The sequence below is a fragment of the Leptopilina heterotoma genome, unplaced genomic scaffold (genome assembly GCF_015476425.1).
Source record: "Leptopilina heterotoma isolate Lh14 unplaced genomic scaffold, ASM1547642v1 Lhet_152, whole genome shotgun sequence".
In the NCBI taxonomy this organism is placed as follows: Eukaryota; Metazoa; Arthropoda; class Insecta; order Hymenoptera; family Figitidae; genus Leptopilina; species Leptopilina heterotoma.
This window is the reverse complement of record NW_025110868.1, coordinates 1,388,568-1,414,074: the sequence shown is the minus strand read 5'-3', so window position 1 is coordinate 1,414,074 and position 25,507 is coordinate 1,388,568. Positions and strand designations below refer to the sequence as shown.

General features: G+C 21.3%; 1 protein-coding gene and 1 long non-coding RNA gene across 3 annotated transcripts in view; one reads left to right on the top strand and one right to left on the bottom strand.

Annotated features, from left to right (window-relative positions):
• The window catches only part of LOC122498610, a 117,213-nt gene extending 111,045 nt beyond the window's left edge, over positions 1-6,168 (top strand). Inside the window, exon 5 of the long non-coding RNA XR_006301246.1 lies at positions 6,129-6,168. This is a non-coding gene — a long non-coding RNA (uncharacterized LOC122498610). The remainder of the gene's footprint in view (positions 1-6,128) is intronic.
• The window catches only part of LOC122498605, a 66,380-nt gene extending 41,228 nt beyond the window's left edge, over positions 1-25,152 (bottom strand). For both annotated transcript variants that reach the window (XM_043606412.1, XM_043606411.1), the window contains exon 1: positions 24,707-25,152. The gene's annotated coding sequence lies outside the window, so the exon portion shown is untranslated. The remainder of the gene's footprint in view (positions 1-24,706) is intronic.
• Positions 25,153-25,507: the final 355 nt, after the last annotated feature.

The following is a 25,507-nucleotide window of genomic DNA, read 5'->3' as shown; positions in this document are numbered from 1 at the left end:
AAATTTAATTATTTTCAAAAGTTCTGTTAAAATTCTTTGCAAAATTCAATTATGTTCAAAAGTAAAAAAATTCTTCACAGAAATTCAATTATTTTCAAAAATTTTTTTTTAAATTCTCCTCAAAATTTCAATTGTTTTTATAAATATCAAAATTATTCTGCAAAATTCAATTACTTACAAATGTTTTATAAATTTGTTTCCAATAATTCATATATTTTCATAAAAAATAATTAAAAATTTTTTTTTATAAAGTCTTATAATATAAAATAATGATTTTATCACTCGGTCATCTTTAATTATTACAAAACATGAAGACATCGATTGCTTCGAGTCGAAGACTCGGAGTGATCGATTTCTTCATGTTTTATAACAATTTTTTATAAGTTGTTTAATTTCAGAAGGGTTTGAATTTGAATCTTTTGAAGAATTTTAATTCCTATGGAAAAATAATAATTAAATATTTATTTAAAAAAGAAATTATTGATGTTTTCGAAAAATTTGAAAGAAATTTGTAAATACATGTAACAGAACATTTTTTTGACTCAAATTTTTTTCTTTGAATTTAAAAAAAAAATTTTTAATTTCAGTCGCATTTTACAAAAAAAAAAATTTCGAAAAAGTCGATTAGTCGCATTTTTTCACAAAAAAAGTCGAAAAAAAGTCACATTTTCTTAGAAAAGTCGAAAAAAGTCGAAAAAGTCGCACAATCCGAGCCCTGTAAAGAATTAAAATTTTTTTTTGAAAAATTTTATGAAAGTTTAAACTTTAAATTATTAATTATTATAAAACATGAAAATATTCTTAAAAATTATTGATTTTCAAAAGGTTTAAATTGTAATTTTTTAAAAATCTTAATTGCTATGGAAAAATAAAAATGATTAAATATATTTATTTAAAAAAGAAGTTATAGATGATTTCGAATAATTTTACTTTTGAAGAAATTTGTAAATAAATGTAATAGAATTTTTTTTTGAGTATCTAATAATTTTTAGAGTAAATCAGAATATTCTTTGGGGTCAGGGAAAAAGTCAAAATTTAGTCTGGAAAACGGAAAAGTTGGGGAAAAAGAAAATTAAATTTTTGTTGCAACCCTAATTAAATTATAAAGAATATCATATAATAGGTACAATAATGTTAAAATTTAAAATATTTCAACTATTTTATCATTTTTTTCTGAACTAGAAAATTAAAACCAAAATAAAATGCATCGAAAAAATATTTCACCTCGAACAGCTTTTAAGTTTCTCTTAAATCGAAAGTCTTACCTGAAACAACCAAAAATTTTGCTAATACAATAAAATTTATAGTTGTTCTAGATAAAATATTTTTTACTTGTAAAAAATTAATATACATTATACACTGAAAAAAAAATTTTTATATTATTCAAATAACCGATTAAGGGCATTTGAACCATTATGACGTCATAGGTTCTGCAAAGCATGTGTTTTAAGGCTGTGACGTCATCATGGTTCAAATGCCCTTAAATGACTATTATCAATTAAATAATCGAACCATTTAATTGATTCCAATAAATATTATTTGACTAGCAATTCAATATTTATTTATTTATTATTCTTTCCATGTACACCTCGTAGGTTTTTACATTTATACATCCCTTAATTGACTAGCAATTAAATATTTAATTGATAATAGTCAATTAATCGGTTATTTGAATCAAATAATTTCTTTTTCAAAATGATACCAAATTATATTTATTATAGCCAGAAAAATTTTAAAAAAAATCAATAATAATTCAAATTTTTTTCTTTTATAAAATAGAATGATAAAAAATAAAAATTTGTTGTGGTACAAGAAATGAATGGGGCTGTCGCGATTGAGCGCGCAAGCAAAAGAAACGCGAGACAGCGTGGCCCCACGGTTTCACTTTATCTCTCCAATGGCCCACACATGCTCGCACACACCTTTTACATTCATATATATGTTTAATCTTAACAACTGCGGTGGCATATAGTGGCGCGCAAGAGAGAAAACAAATCTCTGATCTCACCGAAACGTGTCGATTTGAATTTGATGTCTTTGACTACTCGATAAATTTTTCTTACAGGATTCCCTCCCCCTCTCCGAAAAAAAGTAAAATAAAGAACGAGAACTGGTGATCCGTTATTTTCATTTCTATTTTAATGAATTCGTATATAAAAGTATACAAGTTTAAAAAATAATTAACATTCAGCATTTATAATCAAAAATTTTGACAATTTCTTCCTTTTTTTTTTTTTTTTGACTTTTTGTGAAATTAGTGCAAATTTATAAGCCACGTGGATTATTTGAGCAATAAAATTTTTTTGTATTTTTTTCATACATTAGAAATTAGGTAGTAAAAATTTTTTTCGTTTTATGAATAATTAATTTTTCTGGTTTTTTTTAATACTTTATTATGCAAAAAATAGTTTTATTAGCACACCTATTTTTTTTTTGAAACATGGAAAACTATCTTGTAAATTTTGTCAAAACTTCTTGAAACATGCGGACAAATTAATTAGTACCCAGACTTATTTTTTATTATTACTCATATTTTTTATTAATTGAATAAATTTATAAATTATCATTTAAATAATTAAAACAGACTTTTTTTTTAAATGAATAATTAAGAAAACACTTTTAAAAAAAAAATTATTAAGAAAGCACCTTTAAAAAAAAAAAAGTTTTTAAAAAACTTTTTAAAATAAAAAAAAGGGGTCAGACTGACCTAATGTGTACTCTAGGGGTTCATTTATTTGATAAATATTCTCTTTTTATTGTTCTTCAATATTTATTTATCTATAAAAGCAAAATAGTCGAGAATTTTAAATTCCGTTTGATTTTAAATATATTTTCAACTAATTTGCAATATTTAAATCTTTTTTTTTTTTTAAAGGAATTAAGATATCAAGGAGAAAACGTTTTAAAATATTTTTTCAAACCCAGAGTGAAGTTTATGACAATTTTGAGATAAGAATTTTCCCTTCGAAAGAAATATAGTACTCTTTTAAAAATCGACAAAATAATCATTTAATTTTATGGAAGAGACAAGATTACATACTTAAAAGTGAGACATTACCGTTCATTTTTTTCCTTATTTAGTTATTTCTACAAAATATTTGTTAAAAAGATTTTTTTTTTCTCTTTTTTTTGTGGATAAATATATAAACATCATGGTGACCCGATGACCCAAAGAATAGTTTTATTATAATAATAATATTTGATTTGAAATTGACCTCGAATTATAAACATGTACTACTAAAGTTGCATAATCTAGAGGAACTTGAAATTCTTCGATATATTTACACTTGGACTATAATTCCAAGGTTTTCATCATTTAAAACTTTCCCTCTTCTCTTTCTCTCGGACATTCCTAAATGGTTGATTCATAGAAGAGTAATCTGTGTTTTCAGAGAATATTATACTTTATGAATGATTATCGTATAGTGAAAGTGTAAATATGCAAAATATAAACAACATATTGTTCTTTTTAATTTCTGACATTTTGTTTTTTATTACAGTCGTAAATAATAATTTTTACATTTAATTAAAGAAAATATTAATATTATGTTTGTTTAGAGAAATTTCCTTTCTATTTTTTTTACTTATTTGAATTTTCTTCCAATTTTTATCATTTTTATTAAAATAGCACTTTGCAAAAAATTTTTCAAAAAAAATCAATTTAAAAACTTTTTATGAAATTCTACAGCAAGAATTCAATTACTTTCACAAGCAATAAAACATTTTTCGTGAAAATTTAAATTATTTATAAAAATTTTAATAAAATTTCAGGCAAGAATACAATTATTTTTGCATAAATAATAAAATGCTTCTCAAGAATTCAATTTTACCTACTATTAAAAATTTTAATAAAATTCTTCACAAGAAATCAATTATTTTTTCAAATAATAAAATTTTTCACTAGAATTCAATTATTTAAAAAAAATTCAATAAAATTCTTCGCAAGAATTCAATTATTTTTATAAATAATAAAATTTCTTCTGAGAAATTCAATTATTTTTAAAGATAGTAAAATTCTTTTAGAAAATTCAATTATTTATTCAAAAAATTGACAAATTCTTTCTTTAATTCTTCACAATTATTCAATTATCTTACAAAATAATAAAATTTTTCACGAGAATTTAATTATTTAAAAAAAATTAAATAAAATTCTTCACGAGAATTCAATTATTTTCATAAATAATACAATTTTTCACAGAAATTCAATTCTTTTTAAACATTTTAATAAAATGTTTCGCAATAATTCAATTATTTTCATAAATAATAAAATTCTTTTCAGGAATTCAATTTTTTTTTTGAAAATTTTATTAAAATTCTTTGTAACTATTCAATTATTTTTGTAAATAATAAAATTCATCGCAGAAATTCAATTATTTTCAAATATTTTAATAAAATTTTTAAAAATAAATCAATTATTTTAAATAGAATTTTAATTATATTTTTTGAAATAATTCAATTATTCTTTTAGATTTTAATAAAATTTTTCCTAAGAATTCAATTATTTATATAAATAATTCTTCGAAAGTATTCAATTATTTCGAGAAATATAACAAAATTATTCCCGAAAATTCAATTATTTTGAGGCATTCTAATAAAATTCTTGGCAAAATTCAATTATTTTCATAAATAACAATATTCTTCACAGGAATTCAATAATTTTTGAAAAATTTAAAACAATTCTTTGCAACTATTCAATTATTTTCATAAATAATAACATTCACAGCAGGGTTGAAATTATTTTTAACACCATTTTACAGGAATTTCTTAAAAAAATGTAATTTCTTAAAAATTTAATTTCAATTTCTCGAAAAAATCAATTGTTTAAAAAAATGTTATTTTTTCAATTCTTTGGAAGAATTCAATTATTTACAAAATATTATAATTTTTTCACAAGAATTCAAATATTTTAATAAAATTGTTGGAAAGAAATAAATTATTTTAAATACAATTTGAATTACATTTTTTTAAAATAATTTAATTCTTCTTTAAGATTTTAATAAAATTCTTCCCAAGAATTCAATTATTTACATAAATAATTCTTTGAAAGAATTTAATTATTAAGGATAAATGACAAAATTATACCCGAAAATTCAATTATTTTGAGGCATTTTAATAAAATTCTTTGTAAAATTCAATTATTTTCGTAAATGACAATATTTATCACGAAAATTCAATTATTTTTAAAAGTAATAAATTGCTTCTTGGAAATTCAATTATTTTAAAAAATTCTAATAAAATCGTTTGCAACTATTCAATTATTTTCATAAATAATAAAATTCATCGTAAGGATTTCAATTATTTTTTAAAAAATTGATAAATTCTTTACAAGAATTAAATTTTGAGAAACATTCAATTATTCAATATATTATTTATTATTGTATTTTAATAGTTGAATTTCAGTCGAATTTTCTAATAAGAATTGATTTATAGAAACGAATTTCAGTTGATATTTTAGATAATAATAATTGAATATTAAAAGCGTTAAAGTACGATTTTTTTAATAAATAACTAAATTTTAAAAGATTATTTAAATTGAAATCGTTGAAAATTTTAATTGTTGTAAAACTGTAAGAACATTTAAATTTTGACTTTGAAAAATTATTAATTTATTTTCTTAATTCCTGTGAAGAATTTAAATGAAATTTTATTAAATAATTTCACTTGGTTTCTTTTAAAAATTACTTTTAAATACAATTGTATTTTTTAGGATACAAATTTTGAAAATAATTGAATTTTTGAAAAATTAAGAAGCAGAATTAGAATAAAAATAAAAATTTTTGATTGAAATCAGGAAACAGCGAAATACTGAATCGAAATACTGTGAATCGTCTAAAATAATTTTTTGATTCGTTAAAATTAATTTTTGATAACTACTTTTTTAATATTTTTTTTCAGTATTAAAGGTACTTTTTGATACTTTTTTTAAAATTAATTATTGAGCGTAAAGCCTGAATTTAATTTAATCTAGCTCCTTAGAAATAAAATTGTTTACTCCCACCTTTAAAGTTAATAAAAACAGGTTTCAAATTTGCATATAATAAAAAATGAATTTTTAATAATAATTTAATATAAATAATAAGAATTATAAATCTAATATGATTCTAACCAATAATTCTTTTGCTTTCTAGGTACCTTTCTTGACAGCGCGTCCCAAATATTGTCATGTAAGTAAAAATTTGTTTGTTTTTTCTTCACAAAATATTTGAGCCTTATAAATATTTTAATTTTAGATTTATTTATTGAATTTGAAAAAATTTGCACTCGACGCAGAAAAAAAGGAATAAAAAGTGGAATTTTCCTTTTATTTCTGTTTGTCTATACTATATATTGGAAAATTTGAAAATTGCAAATTCGGAAGCAATAACACACTGTCGAAAAGATTAATTCGACCACCTTGTTGGTGCGGAGCGATCGGCATTTCGTGGGAGCGGAGTTTTGCTTTTAACGAATGCCGCAAAAATCCCAAAGTGCCTGATGAAAATTTCATCGCACGCAAGCAAACGAGCGAGTATATAAAGCGAATAAACAAGGCCCAACGGCTTGCATACGTAATGCTTTTTAGCTAATATAGGCCGCACGAGTTTTTTTTCGGGCCGCATAGCCTCTCATCTTTTTCAGTTTCCTCTCCCCGAAATTTAATATCTTCTCTCTCGATATTTATAACAAAAAAAATAAAAATAAAAATAAAAGTAAATTAAAATTTCCAAAAAAAATTTTACAGTTCCCTCTTTGTGAAATTTAATTTCCTCTCTTGGATATTTATATTTTATAGTGAATAAAGAAATAAAAATTTAATTCTTAATCTCCTCTTTTGGTATTTAAAAAAAAGAAATTAGTAATTTTGAATTGTCGCTATAATTTTTAGTCTCTACTATGTTTTTATTAATTTCTGCAAAAAAAACTACCGCACTTTAAATTCTAAATTCAAATTTGCCGCCATTATTCTAGAGGCGCTCCTGTTGCTAAAATTAGAAAAAAACGCGCTAACTTCAAAAAATAAAATGCAAATCACGTTCTAAAATTAAGAAATAAAAAAAATATACTCCGAAATTCTCATATCGTACAATTCCTAAAGCACAACACTAATAATATAAATAGTAAAATTTATTAATAAATTAGTAAAAATAAATAATTTTACTTTCAAAATAGTCAAATTTAGTTTAAAATTAGTAAAAAATTGACAAAAATTAATTTTTCAGTAGCACAATGTTTCTGCAATTAGAAATTTTGTATTTGTTTTTAAATATTCGCGCCATTATTCTACAAGCGCTACTGTTGCTAAAAACAGAAAATTTGGCGCGAATTTTAAAATATAAAATAAAAGTACAAAGGTAAAAATAAAATAACAGAATGTTTTCAATTTTTCATTGATAAATAAAAAAATCTGTTATTTTTTGAACCTTCATCTTCTCTTGTCATTGTTCAAGATTGATATAAAAGTAAAACAGAAATTGTATCTCATAAAAGTGAAAAAATCGGGCAAACCATGTCTCGATGATAAACAGAAAAAAAAGGTTGGTTTAAGAAAGAAAAAAAAAAAAGAAAAGAAAGCGATATCTGTATATACATTTTGACGTTCTCGTGAAGGGAATGGATGATGATGATCGATGAAGATGGATCCGAGAGTTTTAACTGAATTAAATGGGCCCTTCACGCGCGTGTAAAAAAAAATGATTCGACCCACAGATAAAAAGGGCGAATATAAGCGACAGGACAATAATTACAAGTTTTCAAGACAACGGTCACTTCCTTGGGATTTATTGCAATATTTATTTTTCTTGATAATAAAAGGTCCCGAATTTTCTCACGATCCAGAAAAAAAATCTACCTACCACATATATATGTGAGAAATAAATTATTCTTCATATTCTCTTTATATATTTATTTTTTAACTCTTTTACAATGTAGCGCAATGTTTACTTTCACATTTTTATAAATTTTTTGCCTGTTATTTATTTTAACTAAATAAGTAATTTTAGATTAAATTTTACTATTTCTAAAAAGCGAGCTAAAAAGTAAATTTTTTTATGTCTATTATTTATTATTTCTTTATTTCTAATCAACTTTGCTTATTTTTGGGCTTTAGGAATTGTTTAATATTAGGTAATTTATTTTTTCTTTCATTATTCGCAAATTTTGTAAAGAAAAATAAATTTTATTTTTAAAATTCGCGCGTTTTTTTCAATTTTAGCAACAGGTGCGCCTCTAGGATAATGGCGCGAATTTTAAACTGAATTTGATTACTTTTAAGGTTATTTTTTTATTTCTCTTATTTTATCAGTAAATTTTACTAATTTTTTGTTACTATTTTTGTACTTTAGGAATTGTTGTACTATATGAAAATATTGTAATTTATTTACTCTTTCTTTATTTGTTAATTTTATAACGTAATTTGGCTTTTGTATTTTTAAAATTCGCGCCAAATTTTGTTTTTAGCAACAGCAGCGCCCCTAGAATAATTGGCGCCAATATTTGAAAAACAGAAATTAAATTGATAGTTTTTCCCCTAAATATTGTTTAAATAAAAAATGAATCTTATATTCAGCTCACTTCTGACTAAAATCGTTTAGGAAAAAAAACAATTAGTCTCATTCTTTACTTAATTTTAGCCTTGAGAGTATGAATTAAGCTTCAAAAGTGCTTTCAATTTTTAATTTCAATACCCTACTCTCTAAATCTGAATATGTGAAATTTCACTTATTGTACGTTATAAGTCGTCCTCTCGATCAATAAGTGCATATACACTTATAAATAAGTGAATTTTTCACTTATTCTGAGTGAAATTTCACTTATTATAAGTGTATATGCACTTATTGATCGAGAAGACGACTTATAACGTACAAATATGTGAATTTTCACATATTCAGATTTAGAGAGTACAGACTAATTTTATTTTCGATGCTTAATTTCGAAAACTAATCGGAAATTATGATTTTATCCATTAAAAAGGTTAATTGAACTTTTTTTTATTAATCATAAAGATTACAGAAGTAATTTTCTTTTCTGCGCTACTGTCAATTATTATTATTGCTCGCTCGTTTATAAGAATGAAAGTATAATGCCTCTGATTTGTCCGCAGCAGGTGAATCTGAACTTAAAACCGTTAGAATCTATCATACAGGTCCACTTTATTATCTCTCACGTAGGTTAAATTTTTTATCTTTGATTTTTGACTTTTGATTTTTGACTTTCAAAAACAGAAAAATGCCAAAAAAATCTAATGCAAAAATCAACATAATTATATGGTAACTATCAAACATTATTTTTGAATTAAGAAATAATAATTTTTATTCAACACATAATAAGTTTCATTAAAAAAAAAGTTATATTTAATTCAATTATAAAATATGTTTAATTCAAACATTTTTTTTTTAATTGCAAAAAGTTATTACAAATAATTAAATTTTATATAAAGAATCGTATTAAAATTTTTGAGAATAATTGAATGTCTGTGGAATTTTATTAAATTTTTAAAAAAAATATTTGAATTCTTGCGAACGATTCTATTAGAACTTTTTAAAATAATTGAATTTCCAAGCAAAAATTTATTACTCTTAAAAATAATTGAATTCTTCTGATGAATATTGTTAGTTATGAAAATAATTGAATTTTGCAAAGACATTCATTAAAATACTTCAAAATAATTGATTTTCAGAGAATAATTTTATTAAAATTCAAAAAAAAAAATTGAATTATTTCTAAAAAAACTTAATTAAAATTGTATTTGAAATATTTGATTTCTTTCGAACAATTTTATTAAAATATTTGAAAATAATTGAATTCCTGTGAAAAATTCTAATATTTTTGTAAATAATTCAGTTCTTCCAAAAAAATTAAAAAAAAAACTTTTTTAAACAATTGATTTTTTCGATAAATAAAAATTAAATTTTTAAAAAATTACATTTTTTGAGAAATTCTTGTAAAATTGTATTAAAAAGTAATTGAAATTCTGCGATGAATTTTATTATATTTATGAAAATAATTGAATAGTTGCAAAGAATTTTATTATAATTTTCAAATAATTGAATTCCTGAGAAGAATGTTATTATTATTTATAAAAATAAATGAATTATTGCGGAAAATTTAATTAAATTGATTAACAATAATTGAATTTAGGTAAAAAAATTTATTACTTTTAAAAATAATTGAATTTTCGTGATGACTATTGTTTTTTATGAAAATAATTGAATTTTGTAAAGACATTCATTAAAATACTTCAAAATAATTAAATTATTTTAAAAAAATGTAATTCAAATTGTATTTAAATTTTAAAATAATTTATTTCTTTCGAACAATTTTATTGAAATATTTGAAAATAAATCAATTCTTATGAAAAATTCTAATATTTTTGTAAATAATTAAATTCTCCCAAAGAATTTAAAAAAAAAGATTTTTTTAAACAATTGATATTTTCGAGAAATTGAAATTAAATTTTTTTGGGAATTACATTTTTTGAGCAATTCCTGTAGAATTGCATTAAAAATAATTGAAATTCTACTATGAATTTTATTATTTATGAAAATAATTGAATACATAGTTGCATAGAATTTTATTAAAATTTTCAAAAATAATTGAATTCCTGAGAAGAATGTTATTATTATTTATAAAAATAATTGAATTATTGCGGAAAATTTAATTAAATTGATTAACAATAATTGAATTTAGGTAAAAAAATTTATTACTTTTAAAAATAATTGAATTTTCGTGATGACTATTGTTTTTTATGAAAATAATTGAATTTTGTAAAGAATTTTATTAAAATGCCTCAAAATAATTAAATTATTTAAAAAAAATGTAATTCAAATTGTATTTAAATTTTAAAATAATTTATTTCTTTCGAACAATTTTATTAAAATATTTGAAAATAATTGAATTCTTATGAAAAATTCTAATATTTTTGTAAATAATTGAATTCTCCCAAAGAATTAAAAAAAAAGATTTTTTTAAACAATTAATATTTTCGAGAAATTGAAATTAAATTTTTTAGGAATTACATTTTTTGAGCAATTCCTGTAGAATTGCATTAAAAATAATTGAAATTCTACTATGAATTTTATTATTTATGAAAATAATTGAATACATAGTTGCATAGAATTTTATTAAAATTTTCAAAAATAATTGAATTCCTGAGAAGAATGTTATTATTATTTATAAAAATAATTGAATTATTGCGGAAAATTTAATTAAATTGATTAACAATAATTGAATTTAGGTAAAAAAATTTATTACTTTCAAAAATAATTGAATTTTCGTGATGACTATTGTTTTTTTATGAAAATAATTGAATTTTGTAAAGAATTTTATTAAAATGCCTCAAAATAATTGAATTATTTTAAAAAAATGTAATTCAAATTGTATTTAAATTTTAAAATAATTTATTTCTTTCGAACAATTTTATTAAAATATTTGAAAATAATTGAATTCTTATGAAAAATTCTAATATTTTTGTAAATAATTGAATTCTCCCAAAGAATTAAAAAAAAAGATTTTTTTAAACAATTAATATTTTCGAGAAATTGAAATTAAATTTTTTAGGAATTACATTTTTTGAGCAATTCCTGTAGAATTGCATTAAAAATAATTGAAATTCTACTATGAATTTTATTATTTATGAAAATAATTGAATACATAGTTGCATAGAATTTTATTAAAATTTTCAAAAATAATTGAATTCCTGAGAAGAATGTTATTATTATTTATAAAAATAATTGAATTATTGCGGAAAATTTAATTAAATTGATTAACAATAATTGAATTTAGGTAAAAAAATTTATTACTTTCAAAAATAATTGAATTTTCGTGATGACTATTGTTTTTTTATGAAAATAATTGAATTTTGTAAAGAATTTTATTAAAATGCCTCAAAATAATTGAATTATTTTAAAAAAATGTAATTCAAATTGTATTTAAAATAATTTATTTCTTTCGAACAATTTTATTAAAATATTTGAAAATAATTCAATTCTTATGAAAAATTCTAATATTTTTGTAAATAATTGAATTCTCCCAAAGAATTAAAAAAAAATATTTTTTTAAACAATTAATATTTTCGAGAAATTGAAATTAAATTTTTTAGGAATTACATTTCTTGAGCAATTCCTGTAGAATTGCATTAAAAATAATTGAAATTCTACTATGAATTTTATTATTTATGAAAATAATTGAATACATAGTTGCATAGAATTTTATTAAAATTTTCAAAAATAATTGAATTCCTGAGAAGAATGTTATTATTATTTATAAAAATAATTGAATTGAATTTAATTAAATTTAATTAAATTGATTAAAAATAATTGAATTTAGGTAAAAAAATTTATTACTTTTAAAAATAATTGAATTCTGGTGATGACTATTATTTTTTATGAAAATAATTGAATACATAGTTGCATAGAATTTTATTAAAATTTTCAAAAATAATTGAATTTCTGAGAAGAGTTTTACTATTTATGAAAATAATTGAATTATTGGAGAAAAATATTATATTAAAATGTTTAAAAAGAATTGAATTTCTGTGCAAAATTTTTTAAATAATTGAATTCTTTATATAAATTTTATAAAGATTGTTTTAAATAATTAATTTTTTCGAAATATAATAAATATAATGAAGATTAATTTATTTTAAATAATTGAATTCTTCTGGAAAACTTTATTTGTGAAAATAATTGAATTTTTCGATTTATTAATTTAAAATAATATTCAAAATAATTGCAATTCTTCGATGACTTTTATTATTTATGAAAATAATTGAATTCTTGCTTAGAATTTTGTTAAAAATTTTTTTAAAATGAATTTTCATGAAAAATGTTAATAATGAAAGTAATTGAATTGTTGTAAAGAATTGTGTAAAGATTTTGTTATATAATGTTTTTTTTAGAATTTTTTTTTTATGATGAATTTATTAATGGAATTAATAAATTAATTGAATTCTTGTGGAAATTTTATTATTTATGAAAAGAATTGAATTTTGGATGAATTTACAAAAATATTCTAAAAATGTGTACCGAATATTTTGCATTATTGGAAAATCTTTAATTTTTAAATAATTGTTTACATTTCAACTGGGAAAAAAATAAAAATAAAAACAGCGGAAGAAAATCGAATGTGGTTAAAGAAATCTTTTTTTTTTGAGTTTGAATTGCAAATTTTTAGTCATTTCAGGTAAATTCTAGTAAATGTAAATTGACATCGAATTTCGAGAGAGAGAGAGAAAAAGAGAGAAATAGAGATTATATGGTCTTTGTATGGTGTTAAAATTTCATGAATGTTGGAAGACACCATTCGCGACAGTCATTTCGTGCGGCGAATTATCTTTTCTATACGTAACTTTCTCAATACATATTTACACGTCATTATGCGGCAATTGACACAAGAACCCCGAAAAAGTGAAGACAACTAGCGTAAAAGCATATACATATATAAATAGATATATCAGCACTGTATAAATATATACCCAAACTTTTTTTTTTTTTTTTTTTTCAAAATAACCTCTTCATAATTATCAGGAACTAATTGTCAAATTACCATATTCATTTAAAAACGTTCTTTTTTTTACCGAAAAATAAATTTTTACTGTTACTTTTCTTAATATTGATAATAGAATTTTCAATTATTTACTCTTCTTCATCACACGAGAAAGTATTATTCCAATTATCAAATTTATTTTTATTTTGTTAATCTAAACGATTTATTTATGGAAATAAATTTTTCCTTTTTTTTCCATTTTATGAAAATAAAAACACATGTTTTGTTCTATAATTATTGCTTTTCATGTATTTAATGGAATATTGTTAATAATTCATGTAATGGAGCGATTGGAGTTTTAGAATATAAATGAATGTGAATTCCTGGTAAAAAATTTTTTTTCTCAAATTGTTTACATACTTTCGAAATACTTTCCTACTAATAACATCATTATTGACTTCTAACTGATAAATCAACATGAAATTACACTAAAAGATACTTTTTACATCTTTGAGAATTTACACTAATTTGAATTCCGTTAACAGTTGAAATAAAAAAAATTATTTTAAAAAATTTTAATAAAATTCTTCTCAGGAATTCAATTATTTTTATAAATTTTGAAACTCATCGCAGAATTTCAATTATTTTTAATACAATTTTAAATGAATTCCCACGAAAAATTACAACTATTCTTAAAAATTTTAATAAAATTCTTTGAATGAATTCAATTACTTTAAAATTTTTTAATGAAATTGTTTATAATAATTTAATTGTTTTCAATGTAATTTAAATAGAATTTTTTTAAATTCAATTATTTTCATAAATAATATATACAATTTACAAAGAAATTCAATTATTTGAAACTCAATTTTCATAAAATTTTTTGGAAAAAATCATTTCTTTAAAAAAAATTTTTTCTTAATTTTTTGTAAGAATTCAATTATTTTTATAAATATTAAAACTCATCGGAGGATTTCAATTAGGTATTTTTAATACAATTTTAAATGAATTCTGCGAAAAATTGTAACTATTCTCAAAAATTTTAATACAATTAGTAAAAATTCAATTATCTTGATAATTAACAAAATTCTTTGGAGAAATTCAATAATTTTTAAAAAACGAAAGGAAATTCTCTGTAAGAATTCAATTATTTTCAAAAATTTTAATAAAATTCTTTATAAAAATTCAATTATTTTTAATTAATTTTTTTTTTAAAGAATTTCAATATAATTTGTCGCAAAACTTGAATTATTTTCAAAAATTTTGCATAAAATTTCTCTGACAAGAATTCAATTATCTTTATAAATGATAAAGTTATTCGCAAATTTCTTCGCAATGTTAATAAAAAATTTCTCTAAATAATTCAATTACTTTCAAAAATTTTTTAATGAAATTCTCCGAAAGCATTTAATTATATTTTTCATGCAATTTTAATGAAATTTCTCTAAATAATTCAATTACTTTCAAAAATTTTAATCAGATTAAAACAGAAAGAATTCAATTATTTTTATCAATTTTAAAACTCATCGCAGAATTTCAATTATGTTTAATACAATTTTAAATGAATTCCCGCGTAAAATTACAACTATTCTTAAAAATTTTAATAAAATTCTTTGAATGAATTCAATTAATTTAAAATTTTTTTATGAAATTCCGCATAAAATTGCTACTATTTTTAAAAATTTTAATAAAATTCTTTGAAAGAATTCAATTATTTTAAAAATTTTAATAAAATATTCTTTGAAAGAATTCAATTATTTTAAATATTTTTAATGAAATTCTTTATAATAATTAAATTTGTTTCTTCGAGTGTAATAATTAATTTCAATTCATTTTTAATTACAATTCTTGAATGAATTTAATTAATATCAAAAATTTTAATTGTTCAATGCAATTCTTCGTAAAAATTCAATTATTTAAAAAAAAATGTTGATAAAGTGTTCGTTAGAAGAATTCAAATTTAAAAACAACGCTGGTCTTGATATTTTTTTAGTGCAATTTTTGGAGTCTATTATTAAATTAGATCTTTTTTTTAATAACGGCGGGCTTTTTTTATTTAAAAAAAAAGCTCTTTTCCCTACTTGCGGCTGTAATAAAAAAGTTTTTAGAATTCTTCTCTGATTCAGAAAAAATTTTTATCTTTAAAAACGACGCTGGTCTTAAAAATTTTTTTTTTTGAGATTTTTGGAGTCTATTATCAAATTTAAAACTTTTTTCCAAAAAATAACTTTTTTTTTTTATTTTTTTCTATTTTAAAAAAATTTTTTTATCTTTCCGACACGTAGCAGTGCTCAGAAAGTTTTTTTTTTTGGTTTTTTTTCTGATTCTAAAAATATTTGTTTTTTGAAAAACGACACTGGTCTTCAGTGTTTTTTTTTAATGTAGTTTTTGGTGTCGATTATCAATTTAGAGATTTTTTTATTATTGAAAGGCTTTTTTATTTAAAAAAAAAAGCTTTTTACCGAAACTTTACTGTAATCAGAAAGTTTTTACAGAATTTTTTTTTGATTCAGAAAAAATGTTTTTTTTTTTAAAAAGTCGCTGGTCTTGACATTTTTTTCAGTGATTTTTGGAGTCGATTTATAAATTTAGAGCTTTTTTCAAGAAAGAAGTAATTTTTTTTTGTTGAAAAGTTTAATAAGTGGACCTCTATAATAGTAGTGATGTTTAATTAATTAATTATGCAAGGATGTTCATTAAATACGTCTGATGATGATGATCCACAATTTCGGTACTATTTTCACTTTCTTTTTCTCAAAAAAAAAAAAAAAAAAAAGTGTTACCATGACTTTTTATATTTCTTTTGAATCTTTAATATTTGCATTCGATAATTGACTAATTTCATATATTGAATTGCTTGTTGAAAAAGAGCTTTTTAAGATAATTGCCTTTACCGTTATAAACCATTAGACAGATTCTCACCTTCTTCGCGCAATTTAACATTTTATTGTTTTCTCTTTTGTAAGTGTCCGTACACTCAAAGTGTACATAATATACATACATACACTTTACATTTTTGACCATTAAAAGGGACTTTCTTATTTTAATTTACAATTAATATTCAAATATCGAAGTCGCACGTCAACCTGACGGAATTTTGTCGAAAAGAGAATAGAGAAAGCTTTTTTTTCGCCACACTTTTTTATTTAAAAATTTTTTTTTTTTTTTTTTTTTTTTTTTTTTTAGTTATCCTTATTTTTAGTTTTTAAAAAAAGAACAAAAATTAAAGGAAAGATTTATTACTCTTTTTATTAGTCCGGAGGAAATACACAGACACTCTTCTTTTAAGAGCAAAAGAAATAAGATTTGATAATACTCTCACGTCCTATCATAACTACCTTTTTCCACTGTCAATTTCATCGTATCTTGTGGCGGTAAAGACACTTCAGTACCGCGCACTGGAAATAGAAGGAAAATTTTAAAAATTTATACCTTCGTTCCCAGTATATCAAGCTTAGTAATCAAATATTAAGAGACTCGAATCTGTTTAGTTTTGGAAGTGTATTAATTTTAAAGATTTCCGCAGTATAATTTCAGTTTCAAGTTTAACAAAATTCAATTATATTTTATGCAAGCGAAGACTTTAATAATTTACATAAGTTTAAATTAAAAGTTGAAACTAATGCTCGTATTTTGAAAAAAATAATTTCAGGCTGAAAATAAATTTTTAAGGCATTAAAATAAAATGTTCATTCATTAAAAAAATCAAAGTAGTTCCAATCGTGTGCCTATCAATATTGTTAAATTAAATAAAAATAAAAAAAATCGTTCATTTTCACATATTTTTAACTAATAAAAGATAATAATATTTAATTTACTTTATCGTTTCAATTTTGTAAAAATTGAAAATTAGACGAAGTAGAATTCTAAAAACTTTCTGAGTACCGACTCGTTTCGGAAAAAAGCCCTTTTCTAAAAAAACCCTTTTTTAATTGAAAAAGCACCAATTTTTAAATTGATTTCAAAAAACGTGAATAAAAAATTGCAGGACCAGTCTTTTTTCCAAAAATAAATTTTTACTGATTCAGAGTAGATCTTTAAAAAGTTTTTGAGTATCGTCACGTTTCGGAAAAAAGCCCTTTTAAAGCCTTTTTTTTCTTTACTTGTTAATTTTGTAACGTAATTTGAATTTTATTTTTTAAAATTCGCGCCAAATTTTCTGTTTTTAGCAACAGCAGCGCCTCTAGAAAAATGGTGGGAATGTTTAAAAACCAATTTTACTATTTTAGTTATTTAGTATAATTATAAAAAACAAATTAAAATTGCTATTACTAATTTTAATATAATTTATTATTTTTAAGGTAAATTTCTTGAATTCTATTATTTTCCCGGTAAATTTTACTAATTTTCGTGCTACTACTTTTTGTTCAGAAATTGTAGAATTTAAAATTTTTGTAAAAATTGAATAAAATTCATTTTATTTATTCGACAATTAACAATAATATTAATGTTTTTCAAAAAATTCGCGCCATAATTCTGGAGGCGCTGCTGTCGCTAAAACACAAAACATTTATCGCGAATTTAAAAAGAGTAATTTTCAAATTACGTTACAAAATTAACAAGTGAAAAATGAAAAAATAAATACCAAAATTGTTATATTCTACAATTCCTGAACAAAAAGATTAGTAGAAAAATTAATATTCACTGATAAAATAGTAGGAATAAAAAATTTACCTTACAAAATAGTAAAATTTAGTTTGAAACCAATAAAAATTGACAAAAATACATTTTCTTTAGTAGAACAATAATTTGTCAATTAGCAATTTTAAGTTGTTTTTCAAATATTCGCGCCAATATTCTAGAGGCGCTGCTGTTGCTAAAAACAAAATTTGGCGCGAATTTTAAAAAATAAAATTCAAATTACGTTATAAAATTAATAAATAAAGAAAGAAAGTGTAAATTACAAAATTTTTTATATTCTACATATTCTGAGATGTAAAAAAATTAGTAAAATTTACTAATAAAGTGATAGAAATAAAATCTTAGTGTTAATTTACAATTTGTTGTATAATTTTGACTATAAAAAATTTTATTCACTATTTTTTATCAGGGTTGCCACAGGTCAGGGAAATCAGGGAATTCAGGGAAAAGTCAGGGAAAGTAAAATTGGTCAAGGGAAATCAGGCGAAAGTCAGGGATTTTTATTAAAGTAACTGGAAAAAATTGAATTTTGGAGAAGTTACAAATACTTGCAGACATTCAATTATATTCAAAAGTAATAAAATTTTTCGCATAAATTCAATTATGTTCAAAAATTAAAAAAAAATTCCCATCAAAATTCAATTATCTTTAAAAATAATAAAATTCTTCTCCAAATTTCAATTATTTTCAAAAATTTTAATAAAATTCTTTGCAAAATTTCAATTATTGTCAAAAAATCTTCACCAATTCAATGATTTTCAATATCTACTAGTTTCATAAAATTTTTCAAAAGAGTTCAATTATTTAAAGAAAAAATGTAGACAAAATTCTAAGCAAATTTTAAATTATTTTCATAAATAATAAGAATTTCACATTAATTCGACTATTTACAAATTTTTTTTAAATTTCTTCGCAATAATTCAATTATTTTCATAAATAATAACATTTTTTAAAAGAATTCAATTATTTTCATTGAATAATAAAACTCATCATAGAATTTCAATTATTTTTAATACATTTTTAATTCAATTTCTCGAAAAATGTAATTATTCTTGAAAATTTTATTAAAATTCCTCGAAAAAAATTCAATTTTGATAATAAAATTCTTTATGATAATTCAATTTCGAGAAATATTCATTTATTTAATAAATTATTTATTTTTGCATTTAAATAATTGAATTCTCGTAGAATTTTACGATAAAAATTTATTTAAAAATGTATTTTAGATAATAATTGAATATTAAAAACATTATAGCATGAATTCTTAAAAATAATTGATAATTGAATTCTTTTGAAGAATTTTAATAAAACTTTTGAAAATAATTACATTTTTTGAAGAATTTACTTAAAATTGTATTGAAAATAATTAAAATCCTGTGAAAAATTTTATTAATTTATGAATGTAATTGAATTCAATCAATTTTTTCAATCAATTTTTTTGAAATTTTTTTTAAATAATTGAATTTATGTGAAAAATTTTATTACTTGTAAAAATATATGAATTCCTGCAATAAATTTTATTACATTTTATTGAAATAATTAAATTCTTTTGCGAACTTTTATTCAAATAGTAGATTTTGAAAATATTTGAATTTCAACAAAGAATTTCATTATATTGATTAAAGGTAATTAAATTCTTGCAAAAAATTTAAAAAAATAATTCCATTTTTCTAAGAATTTACTTTAAATTGGATTAAAAATATTTGAAATCCTCAGAAAAATTTTATAATTTATGAAAATAATGTAATTCTTACAACGATTTTTATCAATTTTTTTTTAATAATTGAATTCATGTGAAAAATATTATTACTTTTAAAAATAATTGAATACCTGCAATAAATTTTATTACATTTTATTTAAATAATTAAATTCTATTGAGAACTTTTTTTAAAATAGTAAGTTTGGAAAATTTTTGAATTTCAACGAAGAATTTCATTATTTGTGAAATGTAATTTAATTCTTGCAAGAAATTTTTGAAGATAATTTAATTTTTCGAGAATTTCACTTAAAATTGTATTAAAAATAATTGAAATCCTGTGAAGAATTTTATTATAATTTATGGAAGAAAATTGAATTCTTGCAATCAATTAAAAGAAAATTTTTTTTTAATAATTGAAATAATGTAAAGAATCTTATTATTTGTGAAAATAATTGAATTCCTGCAACGAATTTTATTACATTTCTTTTAAAGAATTGAATTCTTTTGAGAACTTTTATTAAAATAGTAAATTTTGAAAACTTTTAAATTTCAACGATGAATTTCATTATTTGCGAAATGTAATTTAATTCTTGCAAGAAATTTTTGATAATTTTATTTTTCGAGAAATTTACTTAAAATTGTATTAAAAATAAAATAATTGAAACCCTGTGAAGAATTTTATTATTTATGAAAATAATTGAATTTTTGCAACGAATTGTATTAGAATTTTTGTAAATAATTTAATTTTTTTTGAAAAATTTTATGAAAATTAAAATTTTTATAAAACATGAAGATATAAATTGCTCCGAGTCGAAGACTCGGAGTGATTGATATCTTTATGTTTTATAATAATATTCTTATAAGTTGTTGAATTTTAAAAATATTTTAGGGTCAGGGAAAAAGTCAAAATTAGTCAGGAAAAAGTCTGGAAATCAGGGAAATGTCAGGGAAAAAGAAAATTAATTTTTTGTGGCAACCCTGTTTTTGTATAGGTAATAATTTATTCTGACATAGAAAACGATAATCAAAATTCGTATGCGATTCCTTTTTATCATATATACCGAAAGAGAAATGGAATATAGCAACAAAAAGAAAGAATGAAATCGGTAAAAAAAAGTTTGCGATATGTTTGAAAGTAAATATGAAAGTGTATTTAGTGTTTATTTGTTTCCTATAAGTGAACCTGTGCAAAAATGGCAATGGTCAGTTTTTCAAATGGGAATGCCAATCATGTACCTGACCTGCATCCATATTAAACATCGAGGACGACGCTGGGAGATTCCTTCTTGAATTTATGAATGTCGTCTGCTGTAAAGCGACCATGTGCACGTTTCCTGGTTGTAAAGGGAGATATATGAACCTTATGGGACAACGCACATTAAATACACAAGACTTTAACTTTGTGACCGTATACACAATAGCTTTAAGGCCTGTTGCAAATTCACCACAACTTCAATACTCACGTACGGTAATGCTTATATGGCACTGGCACTGTGCTAGTCTAGCATATAGCAGAAAACGAGAAATTAAATGAATAAAATGCAGGTAACGATTCAATAGAAGCTATATTGCTGCGGAGAAAAAAAAATCTAATGTTTACTGCTCAAAACGGAGTAAAAAAGAGGATGTTACGATCCTCGTAACATCCGAAGGAAAAAAATTAAGAAATAAAGTTGAAAATCGTTTAGATCTGAAAGAAAAAATGATTTTAGTTTTTATTTTTAAAATTGAGAAGTTTCAAAGTTAAGTTAAGTTAAGTTTCAAATTTAAAAATAAGCTAAGTCAAAACGTCAGGCCATTAAATAAAATTCTCAATGCTAAAATTAAGTCTAATCGTTCTTTTTGTAAACGATTTTAATCAGAAGTGCGCTGAGTGTAGAATTTCTTTTTTAATGAAATAATAATTCGAAAAAAAACCAGTAATTTAAGTTCTATTTTTCAAATATTCGCGCCAAATATTCTAGAGGCGCTGCTGTTGCTAATAACAGAAACTATGGCTCGACAAAATTAAATTCATCGCAGCGAATTTACATTAAATTTTAATCTGTAAATGATAAATGAAATAATAATTATTTATTAAAGTGTGTATAACTAACTTTCATGTGTTTGTCGATTTTAATATTAGAAATATATGTTTTTATTTCGAAATTTATCGAAATAATAATTGAGAATAAGTATTTTCAGCGCGCGACAATCAATTGTTGAAATGAGCTACTTGAAAATACACGAGACACTAACAATTAATGCCAATCAAATTTCATTATCGTGTCAGGAATGCAAAATTACTTTCCCGATTTGCCCAAAATCAATGAATATAAATAAGCATTGAAGTCTGCCATTGTGTGTGTGTGTGTGTAATGTGTATGTTTCAGGACAAAAATTATTTAATCTGTGTCACGACAGTATATTATTAAACACAAACGAAAATTTTTATTCAATTTCACAAAGTATAGACGTCCGATAATTTAAATTATCAAATTATTTTCAATTAAACTTATTTCATCGCATATCTAGAGAGAAATCATAATATCGTTAAAATTTCTCATTTAATTTAAAAATAAAGGAAATTCTGCTTACGAAATTAGTAAAATTATTGTTAATAAAATTTTGGTTCTAATTTTGAATTTTCATTTTTTTTAATTAAAATATTTTTTCATTGTAAATATTACAGTTTTTCTAAGGTTAACAAATTGAGACAAAAAACGAATCAAAATGTTAAATGTTAAATCAAAACTATAAATAGTAAATTATTGCAAAATTATTTTAAAAAACGTAAAATCTTTTTAGGGATTATTATTGAAAAATTGTTGAAAAGAATAATTAGATAACATTATTATAAAATTATTAAAAAAATATTAAAAAATTATTATAAAGTTATTAAAAAATTATTATAAAGTTATTTAAAAATATTTATTATTTATTATTATAAAGTTATTAAAAAATTATTATATAGTTATTAAAACATTATTATAAAATTATTTTTGCAAAATGAGAATAAAGTAATAATTATGTAATAACTATATAATAATTGTTTAATACTTTTATTGTTGAATTTGCGAAAATATAAACGAAATAAAATTTTTAATACGTCGGGAGGATTCGAACGCATGAGGGTTAGCCCGAAGCAAATTCACACCTTTAACGATCTCGGCTAAATTAGCAAACGGATAATTATGTTTTTAAACGATAATTCACAGTAAATTATAATTTTATTTTTGCGAAAATTTTACAGAATATTAAAAGGAATTAAAGTATCCTTTATTCCTTTAACAAAATTTTGACTAACTTTAAAATTTAAATTAATTTTTAATTAAAGTAAAAGCGTTTCTTTGTAACAAACACAATTTTTTCCCCATTGTTTATTTTTCTTTACCATTCACATTGATGTTAAATTTTCATTTTCATAATTAAATTTACAAAATGTGTAGAAAATGCAATGATAATTTTAACTTATTTCATTTTATTATTTGTCATTAATATTTATATGTATTTATTTACTTAATAATTTTAATAATTCAATTTAATAATTTTAATTTAATAATTATTTATTTAGGAATTTTAGTAATTTAAAATAATTTAATTTAATGCTTATTTATTTAATAATTTATAAATTAAGACAAATAAAACAAAAAATAATATTAATAATTTAATTAAATAAAAATTATTTTTTTATTTAATGAAAATATTTTCTTTGATTAAAAAAATTATTCACAAAAATAATTTTACTGAATTATTAATAAATTTTTGTTTATTCTTTATATATTAGATAAATAATTAATTTTCTGGTAAGCCGACAAAGAAATTAATGGTTTAAAAATATTTTTCCTTGAGAAGATGACTCGATAATGTTTAGTAATGCCAATTTTTTGATGACTAGATAAATTATAGATTTTTTTTTGTTATGAATCGATGGAGACATTTTTTGAAATCCGTTACATTGGTGGTCTTACGATCGATCTTGATCAATTTCGACATCAACATATTTATCGTCATTGACTTGCAATAATTTGAATTTGATTGTCTATGAAATGTTCGATATCATTTCTCTCTCAATATATAGAAAAAAAATTATCCGCGAAGTTAATATTAACACTTTTTTAACTTTGATGTTAATTTATAAATTATATTTAAAAAAATGTTTAAAAAAATATTTTTAAAAAAATTAAGAAAATATTTTTAAAAAAATTTTAAAAATATTTTTAAAAAAGTTAAAAAAAGTTAAAAAAGTTTTGATTCGATTTTCAAAAAAGACAATTATTTTATTTATTAAATTACCGTGGATGTCCCAATTTCCGTCCATGTCCTAGTAATCGTCAATTTTTTTGTAAAATTTCTTTTTTATTAATTATAATTTAACTAGTTGATTAAAATCTTTTTTTGATTTAATAAACAATTCACAATTATTTTAATTGAAAATATAGTAAAATTAATTAACAAATTAGATTTAGAAACAATTTTCCTAATTTATGTTCTCAAGTCTCAACACTATGAGAGATTTTCAGAATCTTTATTTAATTCAATAAACAAATTACCTACATTTATTTTTTTTTAATAAAAAATACAGTAAAATTAATAAACAAATGAAGTTTTTGAAACAATTTTTCAATTTTATATTCTCAACATTCTGAGAAACTTGCAGAATCTTTTTTTTTAAATTGAATAAACAATTTACAATTATTTTAATAAAAAATTCAGTAAAATTGATAAACAAATTAAGTTGAAGACAATTTTCCAAATTTGTATTCCAAAAGATTTGTAGAATCGTTTAATAATTCGAATTGTCACTAATTTTCCAATTTTTACCATACCGTTTGGTAACTATTGTACGATAAATCAAATTTTCAAAAACTGAGAATTCTTCCACTCGCGAAATTAAATTTTTTTTTTTTACATTAAATTACTCACCGCTGTGATTCTCTAATTTGAATCCAGTAGAAAAGAAATTTCCAATTTTCGCTTCTGGTAAATCAGCACACAGAAAAAAAAACTTCTCTCTCTCTCTCTTTAATCCTTTAATAATTTTTCATTCACAGACATTTTTTCACATGAAAATTGTTAAACCAATTTTTTAAATTATTCTTCGGAAATGGTTTTAATTTTTTTAACTTAAAAAACTAGTGGTTTGAAAAGCACTAAGATTCCTTGTAAGAATTCCTTTAATTTAAAAAAAATGAGTAAATAAATAAATTATCACTATAGTGGGTAAAAATGTGCGTTTTTTTTCGTATTTAAAGGGAGAAAATTCACTTCTTTTTATTTAGCGGAGAAACAAAAAGTGGAATCAAAAGAGTAACAACAGTTGGTTGGCAAATGTGCGTATAGCTCAAAGCTCAGTAGAGAACTGAACTCAGTAGTGCCATGCCGGCCGGCTGACTGACGAGCGAGTTTCCGAGTCGCTTAAACCAATCGGAACTTCCTATCGCTCCACGTGCATGCGGAGAAACATTCAATGCATTTTCTTTATAATTTCACGCTTGCATTTGCGAATCTGTGATATTTTTTTTTTTTTATTATTTTCACTCCTCTCATTTTCCCTTTCTCTCATAATAATTTACTATAATACATATATGGTTATAACTATTTCAATTCATTCGTATTTTTCGTATTTATAATTTAATTTTACCTTTTTTATTGAAATTTTCGAAATTCATTTGTAAATGAAATCTATAATTATTTCAATTCATTACTATTTTTATAATTTAAATT